The sequence below is a fragment of the Mustela erminea genome, chromosome 1, assembly GCF_009829155.1.
Source record: "Mustela erminea isolate mMusErm1 chromosome 1, mMusErm1.Pri, whole genome shotgun sequence".
Lineage (NCBI taxonomy): Eukaryota > Metazoa > Chordata > Mammalia > Carnivora > Mustelidae > Mustela > Mustela erminea.
The window spans coordinates 119,672,858-119,697,446 of record NC_045614.1 but is presented as its reverse complement, the minus strand read 5'-3'; positions in this window follow the sequence as shown (position 1 = coordinate 119,697,446).

Below are 24,589 nucleotides of genomic sequence, written 5' to 3'. Positions count from 1 at the left end.
AACATGGCAGGATACAAAGTCAATGTACAGAAATCAGTGGCTTTCTTATACACTAACAATGAAAATACAGAAAGGGAAATTAGAGAATTGATTCCATTTACTATAGCACCAAGAATCATAAGATACCAGGGAATAAACCTAACCAAAGAGGTAAAGGATCTGTACTTGACGAACTACAGAACACTCATGAAAGAAATTGAAGAAGACGCAAAAAGATGGAAGACCATTCCATGCTCTTGGATCGGAAGAATAAACATTGTTAAAATGTCTATACTGCCTAGAGCAATCTATACTTTTAATGCCATTTTGACAAAAATTCCACCAGTATTCTTCAAAGAGCTTGAGCAAATAATCCAAAAATTTGTATGGAATCAGAAGAGACCCCGAATCGCTAAGGAAATGTTGAAAAACAAAAATAAAGCTGGGGGCATCACGTTACCTGATTTCAAGCTTTATTACAAAGCTGTGATCACCAAGACAGCATGGTACTGGCATAAAAACAGACACATAGACCAGTGGAACAGAGTAAAGAGCCCAGACATGGACCCTCAACCCTATGGTCAATTAATCTTTGACAAAACAGGAAAAAATATACAGTGGAAAAAAGACAGTCTCTTCAATAAATGGTGCTGGGAAAACTGGACAGCTATATGTAGAAGAATGAAACTCGACCATTCTCTTACACCATACACAAAGATAAACTCAAAATGGATAAAAGGCCTCAATGTGAGACTGGAATCCCTCAGAATCTTGGAGGAGAATATAGGCAGTAATCTCTTCGATATCAGCCACAGCAACTTCTTTCAAGATATGTCTCCAAAGGCAAAGGAAACAAAAGCGAAAATAAACTTTTGGGACTTCACCAAAATCAAAACCTCTGCACAGCAAAAGAAACGGTCAAAAAAACAAAGAGGCAACCCATGGAATGGGAGACGATATTTGCAAATGACAGTACAGACAAAAGGTTGATATTCAGGATCTATAATGAACTCCTCAATCTCAACACACACAAAACAGACAATCATATCAAAAAATGGGCAGAAGATATGAACAGACACTTCTCCAATGAAGATATACAAATGGCTATCAGACACATGAAAAAATGTTCATCATCATCACTAGCCCTCAGGGAGATTCAAATTAAAACCACATTGAGATATCACCTTACACCAGTTAGAATGGCCAAAATTAACAAGACAGGTATGTGATCTTAAACAAGTTTTGTAGTCACTCTGTGGCTCAGTTTTCTCAACTAGAAAGTTAAAATAATAGTACCTTCCACATAGGGTTTTTGTGAGAAATAACAGAGATAGTGAAAGTGTTTATTACTATTGACTTGGATGTCTTTTCATCAAGGAGGTGCCCTAGCCTTGAGAGGTAAATTAGGAACTTGGTTGAGGCTTGGGGTTTGCAGCACGAAGCAAGATACTGAGGTAGGTCCCCAGCCTAGGACCTCTGCTAAAGGTGCATGAGATATGTCTGGGAAAGGAATCCTCTTTGTCCCAAGTTCAGAGATTTGGGGGTACAGCTGGAGGTACTGGTAAAGAGTGAGCGTACTTAAGTATCTGCTTTAATTCCAGCAGAGGTGGTAGTGACTCTGATATAGTCAGCCAGTGAGATCATGAGATTCAGGAGCCTGGCGATCTTTCTAGAAAATAAAGACCAGAGAACCAGAGTCTTTTGGCGAGGGAAGGTGAATGATTCCCAATAACAAAAGCAGCAGTGAAAATAACAAGTTTGATGCGTGGAAATAGGACAATTATAAATAAACCCAGTACAAGTTCTCTCCAAACAGAGGGTGCCTTGTGAAAAATTCTGTCAGCTAACAGGATGCTTAAAGGGCAGTATCAGGCAAGAGGAGAAAAATGTTGGCGGTGCGCTGGAGAGGTTGAAGGCCAAATCTGTTGTGCCCACGTTGGATTCCTAATTTGGGTAGTTTCTCTCACAAACTCCTTATTTGAACTCAGCTGTGGCAGTGTTATGATTAGAAACATAATGCATTCCACATGTGCCTGGAAGCCTGAGAGGCCACATCGCAGGGTTTTTGGTGGTGCCTGCCAAGGTGGCCCCCTGGAAAGCCACCTTGTGGTGACCCTGGCTTGAGTCACTCTCCCTAGTCATGAATAATAATTGTTAGAGGGGAGCAAGGCAGGGGCTTGACCATCTTCTTTACTCCTCATCTCCCTCAGGACTGGGTGAGGGGAGGAGCATGGAAGAGGGCAGTGGTGTGTGACTGAGAGTGTAGGGAATCAGGGAGTAGGGAGAGCCCTTATGGATCCTTTCTCTTCCCTTTTGCCACCTCGCTGTACCCTGAAGCTTTCAGTTGGTGTGTTATACTGCTCAATGGAATAACCCTACCTCATCTGGCCAGAGGGGTGTGATGAGGAGGAGACCCAATCTTATACTGAAATTCCCCGGTCAACTGCTTCCTGTCTTGGGACTTGAGAAGAATTAGCCTCTCTGGTCTTCAGTTTTCTCAGCAGCAGAACGAGGTAATTTCTCCAGGCTCATGAGGAAGGGAGGAGGTGACTAGCATTAAGGCTCTAGGACAAGCCTGGCTTCAAAAGGTGTCCAGTAGACAGTTGAGTTGTCAGCATCATTCTGTGAGCACTTGAGTAGAGGCTTGGCCTTCTCTTTCTACCTCAGTGTCTGGCCTCCAGATCCCCGGAGTGAGCACAGATCTGTCATTATCCTGAAATGTCCATCAGCTGGACGGCTTGTATTAACTCCTTTTCCTTATGGCTCCAATGGTGCTAATGTTAAAAGTTGCCTTCCCTTTAACCCTCTCAAATAGCAAACCCTGCTGAATCTCCTCATTCCTATCATAATTAATATTTAGCATTTTGGTAGTATGTCTCAGCTTAAACAGTTATATAGCAAAATCATGCTTACACCTGATTTACATCTCTTTCTAGCCTTCTAAATGGTCTGCCTTCTTTTTCTAGGACTCAGACTGACCATTCTTGAGCAGAGAAGAGACCTAGAGATGTTTTCAGGGTCAATTAAGTCTGATGTTAGTGTGTGTGTGTGTCTGTGCTTGTACGCGTGCGCACATATCATTAGGTTTATTTTGAATGAAACTACACCTTGTTGTGAAGTTGTTTTCATGTTTCCAGTTGAGCCTAAAGCCTTTATGGTCTGAGTGAATTATTTTCTTATCCTATACAACAATATAAAGCCCTATGAGTTCCTGTCTGGTTTGATATGTGGATAAAATTCCCTTTTATCAATTACTAGTCAGAAGTATAACAACAAAAGGATTAATTTAGAGTCAGAAGATCTTGACTTGAGTCTTAGCTTCACCCCTTGCCAGTTCCCTAAACTCAGACAAGTAAATTCACCTCTCTGAGCCTCAATTTCATCTAGAAAATGGAAATAAAAAATATCCCTGCCCAGGCCAGTGCTGACGATTAGAAATGGTAATATACAGGGAACATTGGTAAAGTGTAAAGAGCATGCCAATGTTCATTTATTGTATTTATTGATTTTTTTTTCCACTGTGCAACTGAGGATTTTCAGAAGAAGGAGAAAACACAACTTCTGTTTTCAATATATGGTGATTATTAAGTTAGACCTTATGCATTTTTGTATTTAATCCTACCTTTTCTGCTGATGGCTGTGGCTTAAACCTTTATGCTTCTCTACTAACTTAATAATATAACAGTATCTGCCTCTTTTGAAAGGACAAATGAGCCAATAGATAGAAGAACATTCTGCACTCCAGGGAGGAAATGTGTTCAGGACATCTAAGGTAGCGCTCTTATTGTTAGCATTATTCACCTGGATCATTTTTGTGCTGATACAGTAACATTATCACCACCCAAAGTGGAAAAAAAATAAATTATTGATGGCTTTGCATACTCACGCTGGGTTCCAGAAAAGGTTTGTGAATAGCAAGGACTTGAGCTGAAGTCTCCAAAGGAACAATGAAGCACAGTGGAAAGGAGACCTGTGGGGATCAGTTTCCAGCTACATTGTGGCAAAATGAATAATTCAAGAATACAGTTTTGGGTTAGGTATCCTTTTCAGCATCTTTCTAAACCTCTCTTTCTACCATGGCGAGATCGCATAACTATTAAATATCATGTCAAGGAGTCTTTCTTGACTGTTGTGTTGTATGGTAGCAGAGTGAAGTATGTGATGTTTCAAATAGATTACATTATGTTCGTAATGTAAAAGTAGTTATTGCAATTGTGATCCCTAAATACTTGAGAGATAAGCGGTAGGAGAAGAGTAGGAAAATGAGATCTGTATGTGACACAGCCACACAGATCATGTGTGAACATTTTGGTTAGATACACCCTTTCTGTAATTTCGGGCAAGTTCATTTTTTGCAGCCAGTGATTCCCTTTATACCATTGCTTAGATAGCTTCACTAAATTTATTTATAATTTGCCTTTTCCAAAAAGGATTTTCGGAGATTTAAAAAGGAAAACACACACAACTTGTTAATAACACATATATGTATAAGAAGCTGGAGAAAATGTTTACCACTAGGCTTTTTCTTGGGGGAGAACTGTTTTTTGAGTACGTTGATGATCTGCCCACAGTAGAAAGAGAAATCCCAAAGGCATACCTAAATAACCAAAGATGATTCTTGAGCTGCTATGCACAGGCCAAGAACAGAAATATGTGTTATTCCTAAAGAGATGCAAGAGATTGAGATGAGCACAGGAATGGGTTGGTGATACAGGTGGGTGAAATTTCTAAGCGATGTGCGTTGTCTCACCTGGGTTTTCCCTCTGGCTCCATCACTTATAGACATCTGTGGTAAGACATTTCCGAAAATGCTTACTTTTGTGTTTCTGGTGGCAACCAGTGAGGGAAACAACCCTTGGCAACAGAAGGTGAAAGGGAGGATTCTGAGCCAGAGGCTTGGAGGCATCAGCTGATGTCTGGGTTGCAGAGATACAGAAACAAAACGAAGTCCAAGAAAACAGGCAGGAAGTAAATTCCTCAGTAATTTATAATTGTTAATGGAGGATCGTGGTTCCAGCTCTTGCTTGGAGTTTCCTGGCAGCCATTGTAGAAGGGAAGCAATGGTCAGCTCCGTATTTCTTGTTCTCAGGAAGGAAGATGCATACTATCCTCAGAAATTATTTTTCAACTTTAATTTTGGAAGTTGTTTCTTATGCAAGGCTTTCCACAAAATACCTCAAATGATATGAAGAAAAATACCTTCAAAAGCAGTTTTATAGTTAATGTAGAAGCAGATTTATGTGGCTGATGCTTGAACCATCTTCAGTTGGAGTCTAGGGCATGGAACCTAGAGCACACACAGTGAAAAGAATTCTTGGAAGGACTAAACCAATCTAGTGTAAGTGTATGGCTTTCTCTAGAATGTGCTTTTGGGTGATATGCCAAATCGTCCCATCCTGATTGATAAATCCAAGCCAGTCAAAGTAATTCCTTTCCCCTTGCTATTGACTCACCCAGGAATCAGACTATGACCTGATCCTGGCCACTGAGAAATGAGGGGAGAAAATCTAGGGAACTTCTGGGAAAGATTTTCCCCATCTCAAGTAGGAAATACAGGAAGAGTGTCTCTCTTCTTTCATGGAACATTGTTGTCCATGAAGTGACACCAGTGGGAATGGCACTCAGGATGGCAGAGTGGGTAAATAGGAAAGACTCTTCTTGAGCTATTGAGTCAGTCATCCTTGGAAATTGAGTCCTATGCAAACTAATATGTTTTCTTCCTAGTTAAGTTAGTTGGAGATTGTCTTACTTGCATTTAGAAACATCTTGACTGATATATCTTTCAATAATCTATAATCACCTAATGATTAAAAACAGTGGAAATCAAAGAAAACAAGCAGATGAAGTCATGACCCATCCTTTGGCTTGCCTGTCCAACAGCCTCATTCTTTATCACTGTCCACCTCCAGATATACCTCTGTGCTCCAAGAACAATAAACTTGCTTGCTCTCACCATTATTTTTCTTGCAACGGACTATCCTTTTCCCAGGAGAGCTCCCTTACCCCGCCTTGAGTGAGTGTACATATATATGCACACATTCCAGCACCCATGCAACGTCTCCAGCCTGGCCTCTTCTGTTCAGCCTTCACCCTTTCAAGTTCATTCAGATGCCATTTTCCCAGGATTGGGGAACAAGGATCTCCTTTGACATGTACCCTCAGTCTCTGCCCATTTAGAGTATCTGTGGTAAGGAGTCTTTAAGTTGTCCCCAGTGATCTCTACTTGCTGGTATTCATGTCCCTATGCAGTCTTTTTCCTTTGATATAGCTGGAACTGTGAGTGACTTGTAATGAATAGAATGTAGCAGAAGGGTGTGCATTTTCTCCCCAAGATGTCACTTCCAAGATTAGGTTACAAAAAGACTGACTTTTGTCTCCAGTACTCCTCTCTTAGTCTCTGATTCCCTCTCTTGGACCATCAGTTGCCAGAGACCCTCAAACATCTGTAGAGAAGCCCACATGGTTAAGGAACTGAAGCCTGCAACCAACCAATGCAATGAGCTTGAAAACAAATCTTTTGAGACCTATAAAGAGTCACATAAGTGAGTTTGGCAACACATGACACCTCATCCCCAATTAAGCCTTCAAATTAGACTTGAGTCCTAGCTGACAGCATTCTCTTATGGGAGATAGTGAGTCAGAGGAAAGTAGTTAAGTCATGCCTGGTTGCTGATCCAAATAATTTATGAGATAATAAATGTTTAATCTTTTGAGCCACTAAGTTTTAGAATAATTTGTATTACAACATAGGTAATAAATACACGTCCCTTTCCTGAGTTCCCACAAAAATCTGTAGTTCTCCCATTATAGCACTTATATTCTGTGTTATAATTGTCTGTTTATTTGTAATGACCACTCCACTAGATTGTAAGTTCTTTAAAGATAGGGGCATTGTCTGTCCAGTGTGGTACTGTATCTTCAGCAAATAACACTGTTCTTAATAGATACAATATGCTACCACTCACTGAATAGTGATAGTAGGTTGGGATTCTATAAAATATGTGGGGCTAATATTGCTATGGAATAGGAAGTTAGGTCAAGGAGATAAACACCTGAAAGAAAGGCAATGAAATTAATGCCAAATTTTAAAATAGTTATTAATTTAACAAATGTGTAAACAGACTGAGCACCAATCAAGATAGTATGTAAGATAAAATAAGGTTTTAAATACCATACTCTTGGTAATATGCACTGTGATGTCTATTTTGGTAGAACCATCAGTGAGAATGATGGCATAAACAGATATAGAAACACTGACCATGTAACTGTCAGCATTGAACCTGGGCTGACTGCCTGATTTCTCTGGGCCTCGGTTACCCATAGGTAAGGTAAAGGAAACTTTGTATCTTCTTTTATTTATTTATTTTTTTAAGATTATTTATTTATTTATTTGACAGAGATCACAAGTAGGCAGAGAGGCAGGCAGAGAGAGAGAGGAGGAATCAGGCTCCCTACTGAGCAGAGAGCTCGATGCAGGGCTCTATCCCAGGACCCTGGGATCATGACCTGAGACGAGGGTAGAGGCTTTAACACACTGAGCCATCCAGGCACCCCGCATATCTTCTTAAAGATCCCTTTTAGCTCTAATATTCTAGTTTATGTATGAACCCATTCTGTAAACACCTACCTCAGATTATTTCAGATCTGTGGTCCTCAGTCTCTTGGTTTTTCTATCCCACCACAGCTGAGGGATAAATCACACATCCCACTAAAACAGTGATTTTTTTTTTTTTTTTCCCCCAGCCTGTAGGGAGGAAAAGGATGCATCACATTGTGGGCCTTTTGGAATTTCTATGTAATATGTATAGTGTGAAAAAGTTTCCTAGATCATTCTGACCTGCTTAATGCCTAGTTTTGAAAATCTTTGAGGTAATACATAATGACTGACCAACAAATTGTGGCCAACAGTCCAGGTACTCTGCTGTTTGACAAAATGAATATAGTAGACCTTAGTATATATTCACTAGAAGCTTAAAAGAAATAGCTGGAAAATAATCTAAGCAACAAGTGACCCATTCTAGAAGATTTATGTCAGAATATGGATCTTAGAACACCATCACAAAGTTTCTTATTTTCCCAGAGGCTGAGGTACTTTATCCAATGAGCTTCTAAAACTGGCAATCTATCATGTTTTGACAATAATTTAGAAGGTAGCACCTCAAGGCATTTGCCACATGACCAGGAGGCTTTTATATCTACAGGAGATTATTGTCAATATCCTGACTGGAAAACTCCATATTGCTCTAATTAGTTTATAGCAGATTCTTTTGAGATATAATAATAACAGTAATATCTAGCTTTTGTTTAATTCTTTCATTTTTCAAAAAACTTTCCATCTGTCATTGTGTTACCCTCACAGTGTACCAGTTAAGTAAGCAGTGCTGGTGTCCTAAAAGTAACTTTTTCCCTGTAAGTTTATTCATTTCCTCATTCACCATAGGCATTAGTCCAGGATCCACTGTGTGTCAGAGACTTAATGGGGATACAATGCTGAATAAGACGTGGCTGATAGTCTTGGGGGTTCAAGATTTAGGGAAGGCAACCATGTAAGCAGGTAATTATAGTGCTCTCAGGTATTTGCTTTCTCATTATAGTAACCTGGGCATCTGTGTTCACCTGGCCCATATTTAGAACTACAGAGGAATGGTGGGCTTGAGGGGATTGTTCCAACATGGAGTTATTCAGTCCTCAACATGTTGGCAAGTGTTCCTTCATTCACACACCATTCCATGAGGGAATATAATTGATTCTCTGTACTTCTGGGTTCTGGTTCTTCCCTAAAGAAGCCATAAATTCCCCCAAATTCAAGAGACACATGGCTCACTGTTTAGCAATACCATATAACAGATACTGATGTTGCTTTCACTCATTAAAGAGTCCATCTCTTAGAAGAAACTCTTAAGTTCAAAAGCTCACTAAGGGAGATGTGTAAAGTTTGAATCTTTAGATGAAGACTATGTTGTGCTGGAACCCATGTATATTAGCTCCTGAAAGCCAAATACACACATCTCTTTTTCACTTAGGGTTCCATTATATTAGATTGATAGCTTGAAATTGTCCAAGGTGTGGGAATATTTTCACCACAGAAATTGGCAAACTCTACATATCATGACGAGTTTTCTCCCCAAGAGCTAGTTCTCAAAACATCTGCCAGCACACCTCTGACTGGAGCTGACTGTCCTGCACCTAGAGCTTGATTAAATTGATAGATTTACTAAACGGCTTTGCATATAATATGCAAAACAGTCTCTTAATTTGGGTTTGAATATAATTATACAAACTGTATTAATTTCTTTTCCCTTCCTCCTACATATGTGGGTTAAGACTCCCCTAATTTGGTATGTAAATTTATGCAAAATTGCAAACAATTTGGGTTTTATGGTGAGAACCCTGAAACACTAATATCACTGCAATCTTGATTACATAGACACCAAACCGATGCTCTTTCAAAACCACTCTTCTATGTTGCCACCTACGGAAAATCAACCCAGCTGAAATGAACTTTACTTCTATAATTGACAAATACCTGTCTTCCTTCTTGTTGGAAGAAATAAACCAAAAATAAAAATAAAACAGAAAAATGCAGTTGTGCTCACCTCAAAAGATGTTGTAAATCATCAATTTAAACAACCAATTCTTTTCTCTGATACGTGTCTACAACAAAATTGCTTCTCTGGAAGGATTTCCCAGTTCCTGCCAATGGTCTTTGTTTTCCTAGTAAACATACTGGAAACTTCAGTGTCATCCAAGTGCTCACCACTGTGCTAGCTAGGCCCACAGAAGAGGGTCAATTAATATATGTTAAATAGATCAATTTCTTTATTCCTCTTCTTTATAACCCTATGTAACAAATAAGCAAGTCTGCCAATACTAACTTAGACCCTCACAACTTTTCCAATTACCTGTCTCCTGCTTATCTCTCTCCACTTTCAAGCATTCATGCAACAGGATTTAGCTGAGGGCATGTTTTGTGGCAAATACTAGGCTTGGGATGAAAGTGAACAAGACATTCCACCTTCAAAGGTGGGAGAGACATAAATAGATAAAAAACACTCTGTGCATTATAAGAAGGGCCATAACAATGGAAGACATAAAGTATTATAAAAGAAGTGGAGAGATGGATTGGGTTTATTTCAAGTGGGAGAGAATCTTGAACTGGGTTTTATAGTGTGCCTAGAATTTTGCTGTGGGAGCAAAGTAGGGTAAAAATAATGGAGGAGGAGAGGAAAACCTTTTGGGGTTAAAGCTGAGTCAGGAGTGCAACTGAGATTCCCTAAGTTGAACGATGCTTTGCCATTCTGAATGACCTTACACAACTTACCTCAACTCATTGTGCCTTAGTTGCTTCCTGTACAAAAAGGGATCATCTATCTTATAAAATTGTGAAGATTAATGGTTAATGAATATAATTTCTTAGGGTGGAGTCTACAATACTTTGAATGCTCAATAGATCCTACCTACTTTCCCCACTATTTCAGGCAAAGAGACTAGCCTTTGAAAAATTAAGGAGATGAGAAACTGATATGGTCAGGAAGGACAGGTTTGCATTATAGCTGGGTATAACACTGGGTATTGGTTGAGGAGTGGTAAAAGATGAGTCTAGAATGGGAGGCAGAAGTCTGGACCTAAAGGACCTTGTGTACCATGCTCAATTCTTTGAGCTTTAACCTGGAGTGATAAGGATCCACTGAAAGATTTTAAGAGGCAAAGTGACCATTCTACTTCTTGCTGCCAAGCTTAACGCTGCTTTTATTGTCTTTCTCTTGCCCAATACTGTCAAAGAGAAAAGAACTGAATGTTTGTTAAAGATGGCAAGACAGATTTTCTACAGTCTAGCTCAGGAGGGAAGACAGACTCCAGTAGACATGGAGCTCTTCTCCACTGGGACAAAGGTTTTTAAATGCTGGCATGTACTAAAGAAAAGTATTGAAGGATGTTGGGGGGTGGTAGTGGTCAGTTTGATTAGGCCATCTGTTTTTGCCAACTGGTGCTTAATCAGACTTGTGCTCCTACCTTCCCACAGAGCCTGGACAGCAGGGACCATACCTTTTTTGATGATTACATTTCAAAGGGATGTCTCATTTGAGAGCCATTTTCCTGGGTTGTAGAAGATATATCTCAAAGGAACAGAGAAAGGATTTATAATTGCAAGTTTTCTTGAGAAAATGCTCTAAAGAAAGGGAGATTAGGGGCCTGTCATTATATTTTGACTGAAACAAACAGCAAATTCTTGTGTCAGTGTGAGCTTTCTCAGCCAGACTTAAGGGACTATGGTCATCCTAGGGACAAGGGCTTGGGCTAATAGAAGTCATGCTAGTGCTTGTTTAAGTCTCTTACAGTGTGAGATAGACAAACCTATTTGTGCTGAGACTTTGCAAGTCCCATAGGCCACGTTTGAGGCCTAGTTGAGAAGGCAGTGCAGGGGAACCTGATGGAAATTTGGTCAAGGAAAGAATACTCTCCAGTAGCTCTCTTCTCTGTTGTGGGGCATGCACTGGCTTACCTTTGCCCGGAAAACCTCATTAATCAGTCTCCTCCCACAGTTTTATGGTCCACTCAAATTCAGTTTGGAATGGCTCCTCCGATGTTCTTTTCTCATTTTGATATTGGAGCTTTTGCTTCTGTTGTTTTTTTTTCCTCCTCTGCCACTTGCAACTTTTTTACTTTCCAAAGCCTCACTCTGTGAAGGCTGTATCTCTATGAAGGCTTACTGGAGGACTCTGGGCCCTTCTCTCTAAACTACAGTACTCAGTTTTGCCTCATAAATTAGCACTTACTTATACCATATATGTATTTGGAACACAAGGGGTTTGGAAAGTGTACTGGGCTTGGAGTTCAGAGAGGTCTGGGTCTCAGGTCTTCTACTGAGCAGCTGTTCAAACATAAGGCTGTCTTATCTCTGAGCTTCAATTTCTTCATCTGTAAAGTGGTGAGAAAACTCATCCCAGAACATTATGATTGATTAGAGAAGTTATGTTTGTGAAAGTGCCTCACAGAGTGCATAGCCCAAGATTCATGTGAAATAGATATTTATTGAAACTTTTATCACCTATGTGTATTAGTTGTTTCCCTGATTTGATGTTAGGCTATTGTAGAGCCAACAACATGGCTTATCTTTTTCTTTTTCATCTTTTTATCTTTATCAAAGTGTTGAGTGTGTAATATGTACTCAGTAAACTCTGGCTGAAGAAATTGATTAATTGTAAGCTTAGAAGGAAGGGTCTGAGTCTGTTGCACAACCTGTGAGGAGTTTAACAAATGCTCAATAAAGAGATGAGTCCCCCAGACACCTACCAACAACAACAACAACAACAAAAATTAATTTATACAGTTCTAGGAAGTACTAGGTTATTGTAAGGCACTTTCTGGCTTTCAAGGAGTCCCCAGCAGACTGTAAAACACTAGGACACGCTAAGCAAAAGTCTACAAGAGAAGTAGGAAATGGATATAACTATGGGTAACCCTAAAAAAAATACGGCTAAATGTCAGGTCCAGCATTAAAAAAATGCAGTCAGAGCTGAAACTCCCCATGCCCTCACTCTCTTCGTGCTAGGGAGGCTATCTCAGAGTAATTAGCTTCTAAACATCCCTATGTAATAAATGAATAGAACAGCAGACGCTGAGAGTGATTTATTATTCATCATGAATAGCAAGTGAATGAAATAATTTAACAATCACTAATCTCTAAAAGGGACCTACTCATTTTTAATCATCTTGTATGACATGTGATCACTCATTCACACATATCCCCCTGAGCTCATCCTACTGCCAGGAAGGCTTTACGGGCAACAGAGCACTATTTATGTACTTCTGTGACATGAGTGTATCATTAGGTGGATATTGCAGCCTGTGGGATTAGGACCATGTTTTTGTGCAGTGTGACAACTTGACACAATCCATACACGTGTCACCTTTTGCATCCCATTAGTATCGAGGGAGCCTACAGATGCTCATATGGCGTAGTGGTAATTATACAGCTCACGGTTCTGAGGGTAGGATTAGAAATGGCAACCATGGTGATGGATATAGATTGTGGTGGGTTTGTCACATGAGAGAGAATGCTAAGGGAATGGTTACCTGATGAAAGTCTTTGTCATGAGAAGTTTAACTGAAGCATTTCAATAGGGCTGGTGAATATTGTGCTCTTTATTTTTGAGACACAGGAGAATATAGACTCTGTATTCCAGTGTCTGGCATATTTGGAGAATTTCCTTTATCTGGATTCATCATTTACATATCTAGAAATTTAAGGACTATAAAATCAAGTTTTGCTGTGATTATAGATGCACACATCTCTAAAAAGAAACAAACAGAAAACAGGGAAGAAGATAAAATTGAATGGGAAGTCAGTTAAACTGGCCAGTTAATCTACTTGGGCTCTGACACAAACATTAGTAATGATGGTGACTAACAGTGCTACTATTTTTTTGACTGCCTGCCATATATCAGGCACTGTTCACACATTATCTTATTTAATTCTCACCACAATCGGTGGACTGGGCAATATTATCCCTTTTTACACATGGAAAAATGCATTCACTCAACCTTTGGTTATATCAATGTCAACAAAACAGTTTAAAAATAGAAATCTGAAATCAATCACACAGCTAATTTTGGAAAAAGTTAGTTTAAAATCCTCTCTGGCTTTTTTTTTTTCTTTCTTTTTTTTTTTTTTTTTGACAGAGAGAGAGAGAGAGAGATCACAAGTAGGTAGAGAGGCGGGCAGAGAGAGGGGGAAGCAAGCTTCCTGCTAAGCAGAGAGCCCGATGCGGGGCTCGATCCCAGAACCCTGAGACCATGACCTGAGGCAAAGGCAGAGGCTTAACCCACTGAACCACCCAGGCAGCCCCATCCTCTCTGGCTTTTTAAAGATCAGTTTTATATATAGATATAACTTCAGTGGAATTGTTATTGTACTGAAATTCTTTATATTTTTATTCTATCATTATTCCTGTCATTATATCATTGTTAATTTTAGTGGGATTACTATTTCTAATATCTTGTCTAATAAGAGGAATATTTCTGTGCCAAAGCTCAATAGATCAATGTATATGACTGTGCACATGAGTCACCATGGGAGAGAGGACTTCTCAATATGCAGATTCTGATTCAGCAGGTCAGTGGTGGGGTCAGTGTGATGATCCATCCTCACCCACAGTGGTGCTGAGACACCGGCACTATGGGTGGTGATGCTAAGTGAGAGACACTGATATCATCCCCTTCTAGGAAGCAGCCATCATTTTGGTTTTGAAGTTAAATAAGCCACAGCTTTTTCTTCTTTTTTTTCAGGGTGGGTACACGCTCTCTTGTTTTTTCCTTCATAAGTCTGATATTAGGGTGGAATCAATTTCTTCTTGTTCTTCAGAAATATTCATATTTCATGCAGATTCTCTTTGATCTTTCAAGTTAGATTATTCCCAATGAGTTATATTGGTTTCTCATTTGATTTTGAGCTACAATAAAGTAGTGATCTACACTCTTCCAAGCTTCTAAGAAGTGTCAGCGGATTGAATTAATTTGGAAAGGGAAAGAACAAGCAATATAGGCAGGACAGGAAAGACCGTTCTGGTGGTGTTTACCAAGACACTTGGTTGGCAGTTTGGTTAGGGAGCACAAAGGATTATAAATTCTATATTACTTAGAATGTCTGAAGGTTATATTTAGTGTGAAAAACACTAAAGTATATAAGGTTATATTGTTCAAAGGACCAGATCTGTCTTTGACTTGAAAGTTTACCTTTAATATAATGGAGGCTTTATATGTGTCAGAATGAGAAGCAAGTGTCCTTGTCGGTAGGCATTTCTATCAGTCCAGGAGACTGTCGAGAACCAGTGAGCCCTCATGTATGTGCCTTCTTCACATGAAAGCTTCTATTTTATAAGAATTGTATAAGATTTCTTGGTATTTTATAAGACTTCTCGCATTTTGTAATTTGTTAAGAATTCTTCTGGTTATGCTGCCAGTCGTGTAAGGCTGATCTTACCAAACCTTGGATGAAGTCTAATGTCCATGGGGAGCTAGTTGGGCCCATGGAGGCAACAGATTATCAGCAGAAGGAAGGAAGGTCTGTCATCAAGCCAAGTTGGATCTGAGTTGTGACTTTGCCTCTACTGGCCACGAAACCTTGGAGAATTACCATTCTTGAGCTTCTGTATTCTATTTAAAAACAGGACAAAATTGCTGCCTCAGAGATTAATGTAAGGGTAATTCCTGTCTCCTCTGTAAAGGACCTTGCCCCAAATAAATGCTCCCTAAGTTGTAGTTTCCTTTCCCCCTTTGCATGTACCAAATATGTGGCCATTTCAGATATAACTGCATGCCTCACTTTTCCCCATCAACCAAGGCTGATTTATGAGAGGAAGATACTGATACACTTCATTAACAATGTTTAAACTCCATGTTCTCACCCTCGGGTTATGTCAGTGTCAAAGCAAACTGGTTTAGGAAAGGAAAATTGGACTTGAATCACAGTCTGTTTTGAAAATATAAAGCTTTGGATCTCTCCTCCTGTTTCCTCCCCTTACTTCTTCTTCCCCTCTCCCCCTCCTCATCTTCTTCCTCCTCCTCTTCCTTTTGTGTTTTCAAAATCAATCTTTATATTTAGATTAAAACTTTGGTAGAATTTTTTAATTTGCAGCTATATAAGTAAAGAAATATTTTTATTTCAAAAATTGAAGGAAGCTGAAAAACTCGATTGTTTTATGTATTTAGTTATATATATTTTTTCACTCACAAATTATGCCCATACCCATGCAGTTCCTTACAGCAAGCAAATTGTGGCTTCCTGGTACACAATAAATTGTACTTCTCTCAAATGTTTCTTTCAGACTTAAGAAGACATAAATATGAAAAGCCAAAATGCTAGAATAAATTCTTTACCTTCTTTTTAAGAAATTGTAAATAGAATTTATACAAGAGTATCCAAGATCATTCTTTCCATTTAAAGAACAACTCTGGAATCTTAGTTTTTCCAAGATGTGGGATTTAATAAGGTGAAAGTCCTTGATCTGATTTTGTTTTAGAATCTTTTCCAGTGGGTTGGTCTTAGCTTTTCCCTTTAGCAACCCTTAGTGGTTCTGAAAACACTTTTAAATCCATCTTTTCCATTGGCTTAAAGTCTTTGAGGATTCAGTATACTTATTTAAGAGGTGGACCACTTACGGAAATGGGAGAAGACTAGGATATGGAAAAGAAGTAAAGCGTTTAAGATTTGGTTTCCCGAGGTTACGTGGAAAAGTAGAGTCAGAGCAAGAATCTGATCTGTCCTTTTTTTTTTTTTGACTTGACAACGCAACTGCACTGCCTTTAACTGAAAGCTATAGTGTGCTGGACCATTACATAAGAAAAAGGAATGAAATTTCAGAGGTGAAGCCCAAGATAAGAATGATAAAATTACTCTGGGAGTTTGAAGACTATATCAAATCCCGTATATATTTGAGAACCTTTTCTCCCCTATGACATGCAACATTATTTTAGACTTCTAATGGTCTAGAACTCTTGCCATTTCTTGTCTTCAAGGTCACAAGCCAAATCTGAGGCCTTCATTTGAATAACCAGAAAACCAACTTTCTCTCCATGTGGCTTGCCCTTTGGGGACCACCTGTTAGTTGCAATGCACTTATTTGGATGTATGAAGTCTCCACGTTAGATGAAAACTTTCCTATTTTTTTTTTAAAATAGAATTTTCCTTTTTGATGAGTTTCTACACTTTCTTCTTCCTAGTTCCCCACTGAGATATGCCTTTTTCTGCCTCTTTTGTAGACTTCCTTGATAGCTTTGGAGCTCCTGGCTATATCTTTGAGAATGGTGATCTGCCAGAGGGAAACTGTAGCTCCATCTGCCTCTGTGAATAAAAGTTTTCTTGGAGAGGTTTCCTTTTCTCCTGTTTTTCTCAAACCAGTGTTTATCTCCTGCAAGTCTTTCCACATCCAGTCAGATCAGTGTAAGAGGGAAAATCCTCATTCCCCAGCATTGTTATGTAGCATTCCCAGGTCCTTTGTAGCCTCTCTTCAGATAGGAGCTTTCGTTTATGTTTTGTTTTTAAATCAAGGCCAGATATGGATACATTTTTGGGGGAATTAAAAAGAAATAAATAAAAATGTAGTTGTCTACCATAACCATGAGACCCCGAAGCCGAGGTTTGAATTACTACTAATCTGTTGTTAAAGGGCTTTACCTGTGTAGAAGTTGAAGCACTAAAGAGGGTTCCAACACGGAAATTTCCCTCATTTCTGTCACAGTTATAACTTTGCAGCATTTAAGGTTGCTACCTAATACTTTAGTTTCCCAGTCTTATTTGCCAAATCTATTTAATTAATAGCCTTATCTTCATGGGAAAGTATAGTCTTTCCTCAGGCTTTATTAAGAGACCAATTGAGAAAAGAACAAAGAAAAAGTCTGCCTCAGGCACAGAGAGTATAAAGAATCATGACATTACTTTGAAGATGTTAAGTGGACTTTTTTTCCAGTGCCTATTCTGTCTTACCCCCTCAACAGTACTCACTTTTATTGGATAAGAAAGAAAATACTAAGTAGTATTGGAGACACTTCTATTTGGGCTTGATTTTTCTTTTCCCTATAGTATTTGTAGAGCTTTCAAATAATTTGAATTGCATGAATTTCTCTTCACAACAAACATTTTTCCTTTTCAAATCATCTGTTTATTTTAAGAGAAATATGTGGGGCACCTGGGTGGCTCAGTGGGTTAAGCCTCTGCCTTCAGCTCAGGTCATGATCTCAGGGTCCTGGGATCGAGTCCCACATCAGGCTCTCTGCTCAGCGGGGAGCTTGCTTTCCCCCCTCTCTCTGCCTGCTTCTCTGCCTACTTGTGATCTTTCTCTGTCTGTCAAATAAATAAATAAAATCTTTAAAAAAAATAAGAGAAATATTTGGATAACCAGCTGCTCTTATTTTTTTCCCTTTCTTCTTCCCCTCCTCTTCTTCTTCTTCTTCGTCATCGTCATCGTCATCTTCTTCTTCAAGGGCAAATTTCCTATATAAGCACAGCATCTCTGATATCCCTATGGGGAGGCATGAAAATGTTTATGCCAACTGTAAATTTTCCAACTTAAAATTCCTTAGGATATTATACAAAGCAAAAAGGAAAAGATGTAGAAAAGTCAATAGTGTCTTGGACGAAGATAAATAGAATTGTTCTTATTCTGGGCTTAGCCCATGGTTTTCCAGGGTGAAAAGTCTGCTTACGAATTACTGGTTTGATTCATTTCTAAGAATTTTCCTAGACTAATTTATTACTATAAATATTAGCCAGTTTCTCTTAGTGATACTTGAGATTACATCTTGGATTAGGTTCTGGAAAAATATAGATTACACTATTCTTTGAAAAATTATCTTTTTGTCAACATGAACTCCATATTTTTGGTTTCTCTGATTTTTCCTGAAGAGCTTTGGCTGAGCCTTTGCCATTTACTGTATGACTCTTTTGTTTACAATGTAGAGATCTGGCTGGCTGGATTGAATGCATCAAAAATATGCCTTCTGGTGACCAACCCTGTGATTTACTCTGAAGCAACAAAGCTTCTAGCTTCCCAATTAATAAGGAAACTTGTCTTTTCTTGTTAATTGGTTTATGGAGATATTTTCATGTATTACAGATGCATCCTTGGTTTGCATGAATATAAGAAAAAGTTCTTCTACCACCATGGTAGTTTTGTGAGTGAGGATGTTTCCTCATCTCAAGGAATTAATGTCAGATTATCAATATATTTTATCTCTGCATGAAGTCAAATTCATTATCATCTTTATTAGTGATACCAACATCATATTAGTTGTAAAACAGATTAATTAATAATTCTTTTTCTCTCTCTTTAACTCATATGTACAGAGAATCCTATCAAAAAAAAAAAAAAAAAGCCTACTCTTAAATTATCTACTACCCTGTTGTTCCCAGGCCTGATGACAAACACAGGACCTTTATTTCACACCATTCTTTCACTAACATGTCTTAAGAAACATTACCTAACTTGGAAGTAAGGCAAAGAGATGATGGTATGCCCTTTTGATGTCATATCAAAGTGCTGTTTATCAGGACCACCTGACGATTATTTGATCATTCAGGGGAATATACTTTTGTTTGACTATATCTAATAATTGACTAAAAGTCCATTTTCTGTGAAGTTGCCTTTTTCTTGGTAGATTCTTATCTGGTAGAGTTACAAATGATTTCTTCCTGGTAGAAAATATAACTCTAAATTTATGGTTTTTGTTGCTTGATAGGATTTATTAAGCATCTTATTTCTGTAACCATCTTATTTATGTATCAAATCCCATCTTATTCAACATTTTTTTCCTCCCATGCTATAACCCCTGTTCTTTACTTCTCCTTTGAAACATCTTTACTGCCCAGTTCATTCTCTCAATGAGTTGAATAACTGTTTAACACATGCTTATTTTGTATTTGTAGGAGTTGTGTCTGATAACTCCTTGAAATTATACTTTGACTTGTGTCCAAGCTGTAAATACCTTGCATATATATGTGTGTGTGCCCAAGATGCATATATATATATATATATATATATATATATATATATGCATGTGTGTGTATATATATATATATTTTTTTTTTAACGTGATAGTTTTTGTTTGAAAGTAATGCCAGGGAAGCAATCATGAATTAGTTTAGACAAATGAAAACTTCACGTAAGTCTATTTTAGGACCCAACACTACTTCAAGGACAGACTGAGTCTCATTATTTAAACTATTGATTTTCTAACAATATGTTAAGGAATTGTCTTGGGCTCCATGTAACAGATGGAGAATCCTTAAGGCATGCTACCCTAGTAGTGCAATTAGCAAAAGCTGAGTGAAGTGCCACCTTTATCCAGTGAGCTCTCTAAAGGAATTGTGATTACTGTGACTTGCATTAGAAAATTAAAAAAAAAAAATCTTTTAATTTCGGGACACGTGAGTCGCTCAGTCGGTTAAGCATCTGTGTTCAGTTCAGGTCATAATCCTAGGGTCCTGGGATGGAGAGTCCTGTGTCGGGCTCTGCTCAGCAGGGAGTCTGCTTCTCCCTTTGCCTGCATGTGCTCTTGCTCCTTCTATGTAATAAATAAATAAAATCTTTTAAAAAATTCCTTTAATTTCTTTAACAACAATTTGGCCCCCAACTGGAATTGAGTTCATTTGTTGAAACCAACTAGCCAACCAATACATGGCAGTAACTTTTTCCTTTAACTAGTGAGCCATGGAGTGCTGTCAGCTTTCTTGTCATTACTGTTACTATTGCTTATTCTTCACATGATTAGTTTGGAAGAAGTATTTTTAAGTAATTGATGATTAATGAATGAATGCTTAAGAAGTCAAAACAATGTAAAAATGTAAACAGTAAAAAATTGTGTGTTTATCTTTATCTCCATCACACTACTACACTGTCTCAGAGTGAACCAGTCATTAGCTTTTTAAGGATCCTTTCAGATGCCGCTTAGGAATAAAATAGCAAAAAGGAACATATCCTTATTTTTCTTCCATTCTACATATAAGGTAGCAAGACCTATGCAGTGCTTGGCACCTTGCCCTTTACTCTTAAAATGAACATATTGGCCATCTTTTCATATCATTACATAACATACTCTCTCTCATTTTGGAATGCAGCATGGCTTTGTCAAGGTAACAAGAAAATTGCTTGGGATAATTAAATCCCAAGTAAACATGTAAGGGTATGCCATTCACTTCACTAACCATTTAAAAGACCAGTCAATAGTCTAGGTGCTGGAGGTAAAAAATATCAGACACAAACCCAGTCCTGAAGAAGCTTATATCCTACTAAATAGAGCTCAAAACATCACTAAACTATACTGCAGTTAGTGCTACAATGGAAGCATTTCTTAAATGTTGTGGAAGAGGATCCAGGGCGTGATTAATTCTGCTTCAGGGGTGCGGAAGAGGAGTCAAGGAAAGCGAAAAAACATGGTAACACTTGGACAGGATCTTGAAATAGGGATATGAAGTCTAAAAGAAGCATTTCCTAGTCTAACTGATGGACCATGTTCTCGGTTTTTTTAAAAAAAAGAACTTGGCTATAATTATCCTTTCATTTTCTCCTATGACTCTGCCCTGGGGGACTGGGATACATCATTTTCAACTCGGCTTGGTATTTACATTTTTAGGTGTTTGTGGCTTGTTTCCTTCCTCATCGTCAGCGTGCCTGACGGGACGGAGATCCTTTCCTCTCCCTCCTGCAGCAGCCCCTCTTCTTGAAGACTGCCACGGCTGTTCTCGCTCTCTTCCTGGCTTTCCAGCCCAAACAACACTGCTCTGTATTCTGAAAAACAGATGTTCAGAAGCAGGCCTTTTCTAAATCTGAATGCAAACAACTCCACGGTACAAGATTCCCTACCTTCCCAAAGACTCCTGCCAGTGAGGTTCATTTGCACTTTTCATTCCCAATCTATTTATCCCAGGGTAATAGCTTCATCATGGAGCTCTCCCGCTAACTAAGAGCTCTTCAATGCCAACCCCGAGACCTCCTCCTGGTATGAACTGCAAGCCATTTATTTTCATTTGTTTACAGGATTTTCAATCTTTCAGCTGGCTTTTCAACCATGAGATAGTATCCATATAGATGTCAATTTTTATTAAGCTCCTAAGTAATTTTAAAGCCCCACACAAAAGGTTTTTCTGAAGTCCCTATACATCTGCTACTCTGCTCTCCCATGTTCCTTGATCATGTAATTCTCTAGAAATGACCTATCAAGTATGATGAAGTTCTTCGTGCACCATCTGCATTTTATTTCACTTCTTTCCTTCTTTCTCCAGCCCAGGTCTTAGCTCTGCAACCGCAACGGAACTCAGTGGTCAGGCAAGAGTTTTGGCTGGCCTCGTGAGACACTGTTATCTTTCACCAACTGTGGGGACTCCCTGGGGCATAATATTTTTAAAAATCTCCTTTCCCAAGATTCTCACCAGACTGGAAATTGGCTTGAGCTCTGCTATTATTCTCGACCCAGAGCAATTGGTGAAGAGCCTCAAGTACAGAGACAGGGTGCGTTGCCCTCTTGAAACTGCCGGCTTTGATTGAAGAGCTAGAAAATCTTATCCAGCCAAACAGTGCTCAAGGTTAAATTACCTTACAAAAATCTGGCAATTTTCCCCTAAATGTAACAATTTCTTTGTGAGTTTCAAATGGTATTAGAATAGCACCCTGTTAAATTACAACCCCTGACACTCCTAACCTTTTTTCTCTACTTTATTTTTATATTTAGCATTAACTCCAACTAATATGCCATATAGTTCACCCCAATTTGATTTTGCTTTCCCCCCACCTTAATGGAAGCTCCATGAAGGAAGAGTTTGTGGCCATTGTGCTGTATGTTCAGTGCCCAGACAACATCTTGCACTTAGAAATCACACTCCCATACGGTAGGTGAATGGATAAATTAAAAAGTGCAGAAGGATTGCATTTCAGTTAATTAAATACTATTGTTTTCCATGGTCTATTTTTTTTTTCTTTTTCTGATGATGCACTGCCTTTCCCCTTCTGCATCGGTTACATTCTTTTGACTATTGCCTAGATACCTCTTCCCTTTAGGAAGCTTTTCTTAACTTGCCACATGGAGTCCAACTCCCCTCAGTTCTCAGTGTAATGTTTATGTTACTTAGCTTTTGAAAACAGTAATGCTTTCATACGGGGCTAGCCCATTTCAAAGGTCCTGACTGGCTTTAAAATCTGGTGGTAAAAGCTGCCTGCATTGTTAAATCTCCTATGTCAGCATAACTGTGTTCGGAAGAAAACCACTGCTTAGTTTTTGTAGTTGAGGAGCAAACTGTGCATTATCCAGAATGGTGCCTTGGCTGTAGGGTCAGGCCAGCTAGTCCCAGATTTGAATCCCAGTTGTCTTTTATTTTATTTAATTTTTTAAAGACTGTATTTACTTATTTGACAGACAGAGATTACAAGTAGGCAGAGAGGCAGGCAGAGAGAGAGAGGAGGAAGCAGGCTCCCTGCTGAGCAGAGAGCCCGATGCAGGGCTCCATCCCAGGACCCTGGGATCATGACCTGAGCCAAACACAGAGGCTTTAATCCACTGAGCCACCCAGGCACCCCGTATCCCAGCTGTCTTTACCTTCTCTCGGAAACAGTTGGTAAAATACTGAGTCCTGTTAACAGCCATATCTCAATGATGGAGAGAGTAATATTTCCCTTGCGGGGTGATTGGGAGGACCAGACATAATCTCTACAAACAACACACTTGACAGACTGATATTACCATGAGCAGGCTGATACTATGATTATCCCCATAACTACTACTACTATTCTCATAATATCATATCCGCCTTCCTTTGATTTACCACCTGTCCTGTACAGGAATCTCCACTCTGTCCCAGGATACAAATTCAGGTATTTCAATTTGGAGTTAAGTTTTTCGTATGTTCACTCATTTTAACAAGCATTTACTGAGAGTCTGGCATGTGCCAAGTATGGTGCTGATTGCAAGGAAGGCAAAGATGAATGCACATTAGTCCCTGTAACTTCAGAGCTGACAGTCTATGACATTCATTTATTTATTCACCACATAATCAACAAATTATCTGTTGAGCATTGGCTGTGTCCTAGGCTCAGTGTATAGGGACTGAGAGTACATCAGTGAAAAAAGCAGATGAACATAACACTCTGGTAGAGGGAGACAGGAAGTAAAAAGGAGGATGAGTGAATTCTATTGTCCGCTAGTCTGTGTAAGGGCAGGGAAGCACAGTGAAAGAAAGAGAGGTGGGTTATGAGTTCTCAGTGCAGCTTTCTGGAGTGGCTGGGTATTTGCAATTTTAAGTAGGGTAGTCAGGGGGCGCCTGGGTGGCTCAGTTGGTTAAGCAGCTGCCTTCCTCAGGTCATGATTCCAGGGTTTTGGGATAGAGCCCTGCGTTGGGCTCCCTGCTCTGCAGAGAGCCTGCTTCACTCTCTCCCTCTGCCTGCCCCTCTGCTTACTTGTGTGCTCTCTCTATGTCTGTCAAATAAATAAATAAAATCTATGAAAAAGGAAAAAAAATTACTTAAGTAGGGTAGTCAAGGCAGGCATTCCTGGAAATGAGACATTTTGAGAATGAGACTCAAGGAGTGAAGGGATGGGTCACGTGGATATTTGGGGGAAGAACACTTCAGCAGAGAGAACATGAAAAACTAATGCAGGACAGAGACTGCTATGTACTCACACAGAGACCTCTTCACTGTAGAGGCCAGGGCCAATTTCTCTGTTGGTGCTGGCACAGCTAGAGTGGGATCTGAGGGTGGATCATGTGAAATGGTCCTGATGAAGTTCCCTGGATAGTCATCACAGGGTGAGGGCAAGCTTACTTTTTGGGCCATGGTCTCTTTCCATCACACTCATTTTGATGCCCTAGATGCTAGATATTTTGAATCATATCCCTTCCTTTGAGTTTCTGGAGCAGGATGTGTCTCTGCAGGTTTTCTGTCAATCCCTTACCTGAACTGCTGTCAATTATTTTCTACTTCATCCCTCTAATCTAGGGGCTTAATATTGAATCCCCAGTTTCTCCCTCCTTGGAAAAGTCAGGCGGTGGATATCCACATGCCATGTGGACTTCTGCCTTCACTGTCCTTTTCTTCTTGGCTTTATCCCAGACTCCTCTGAGCAA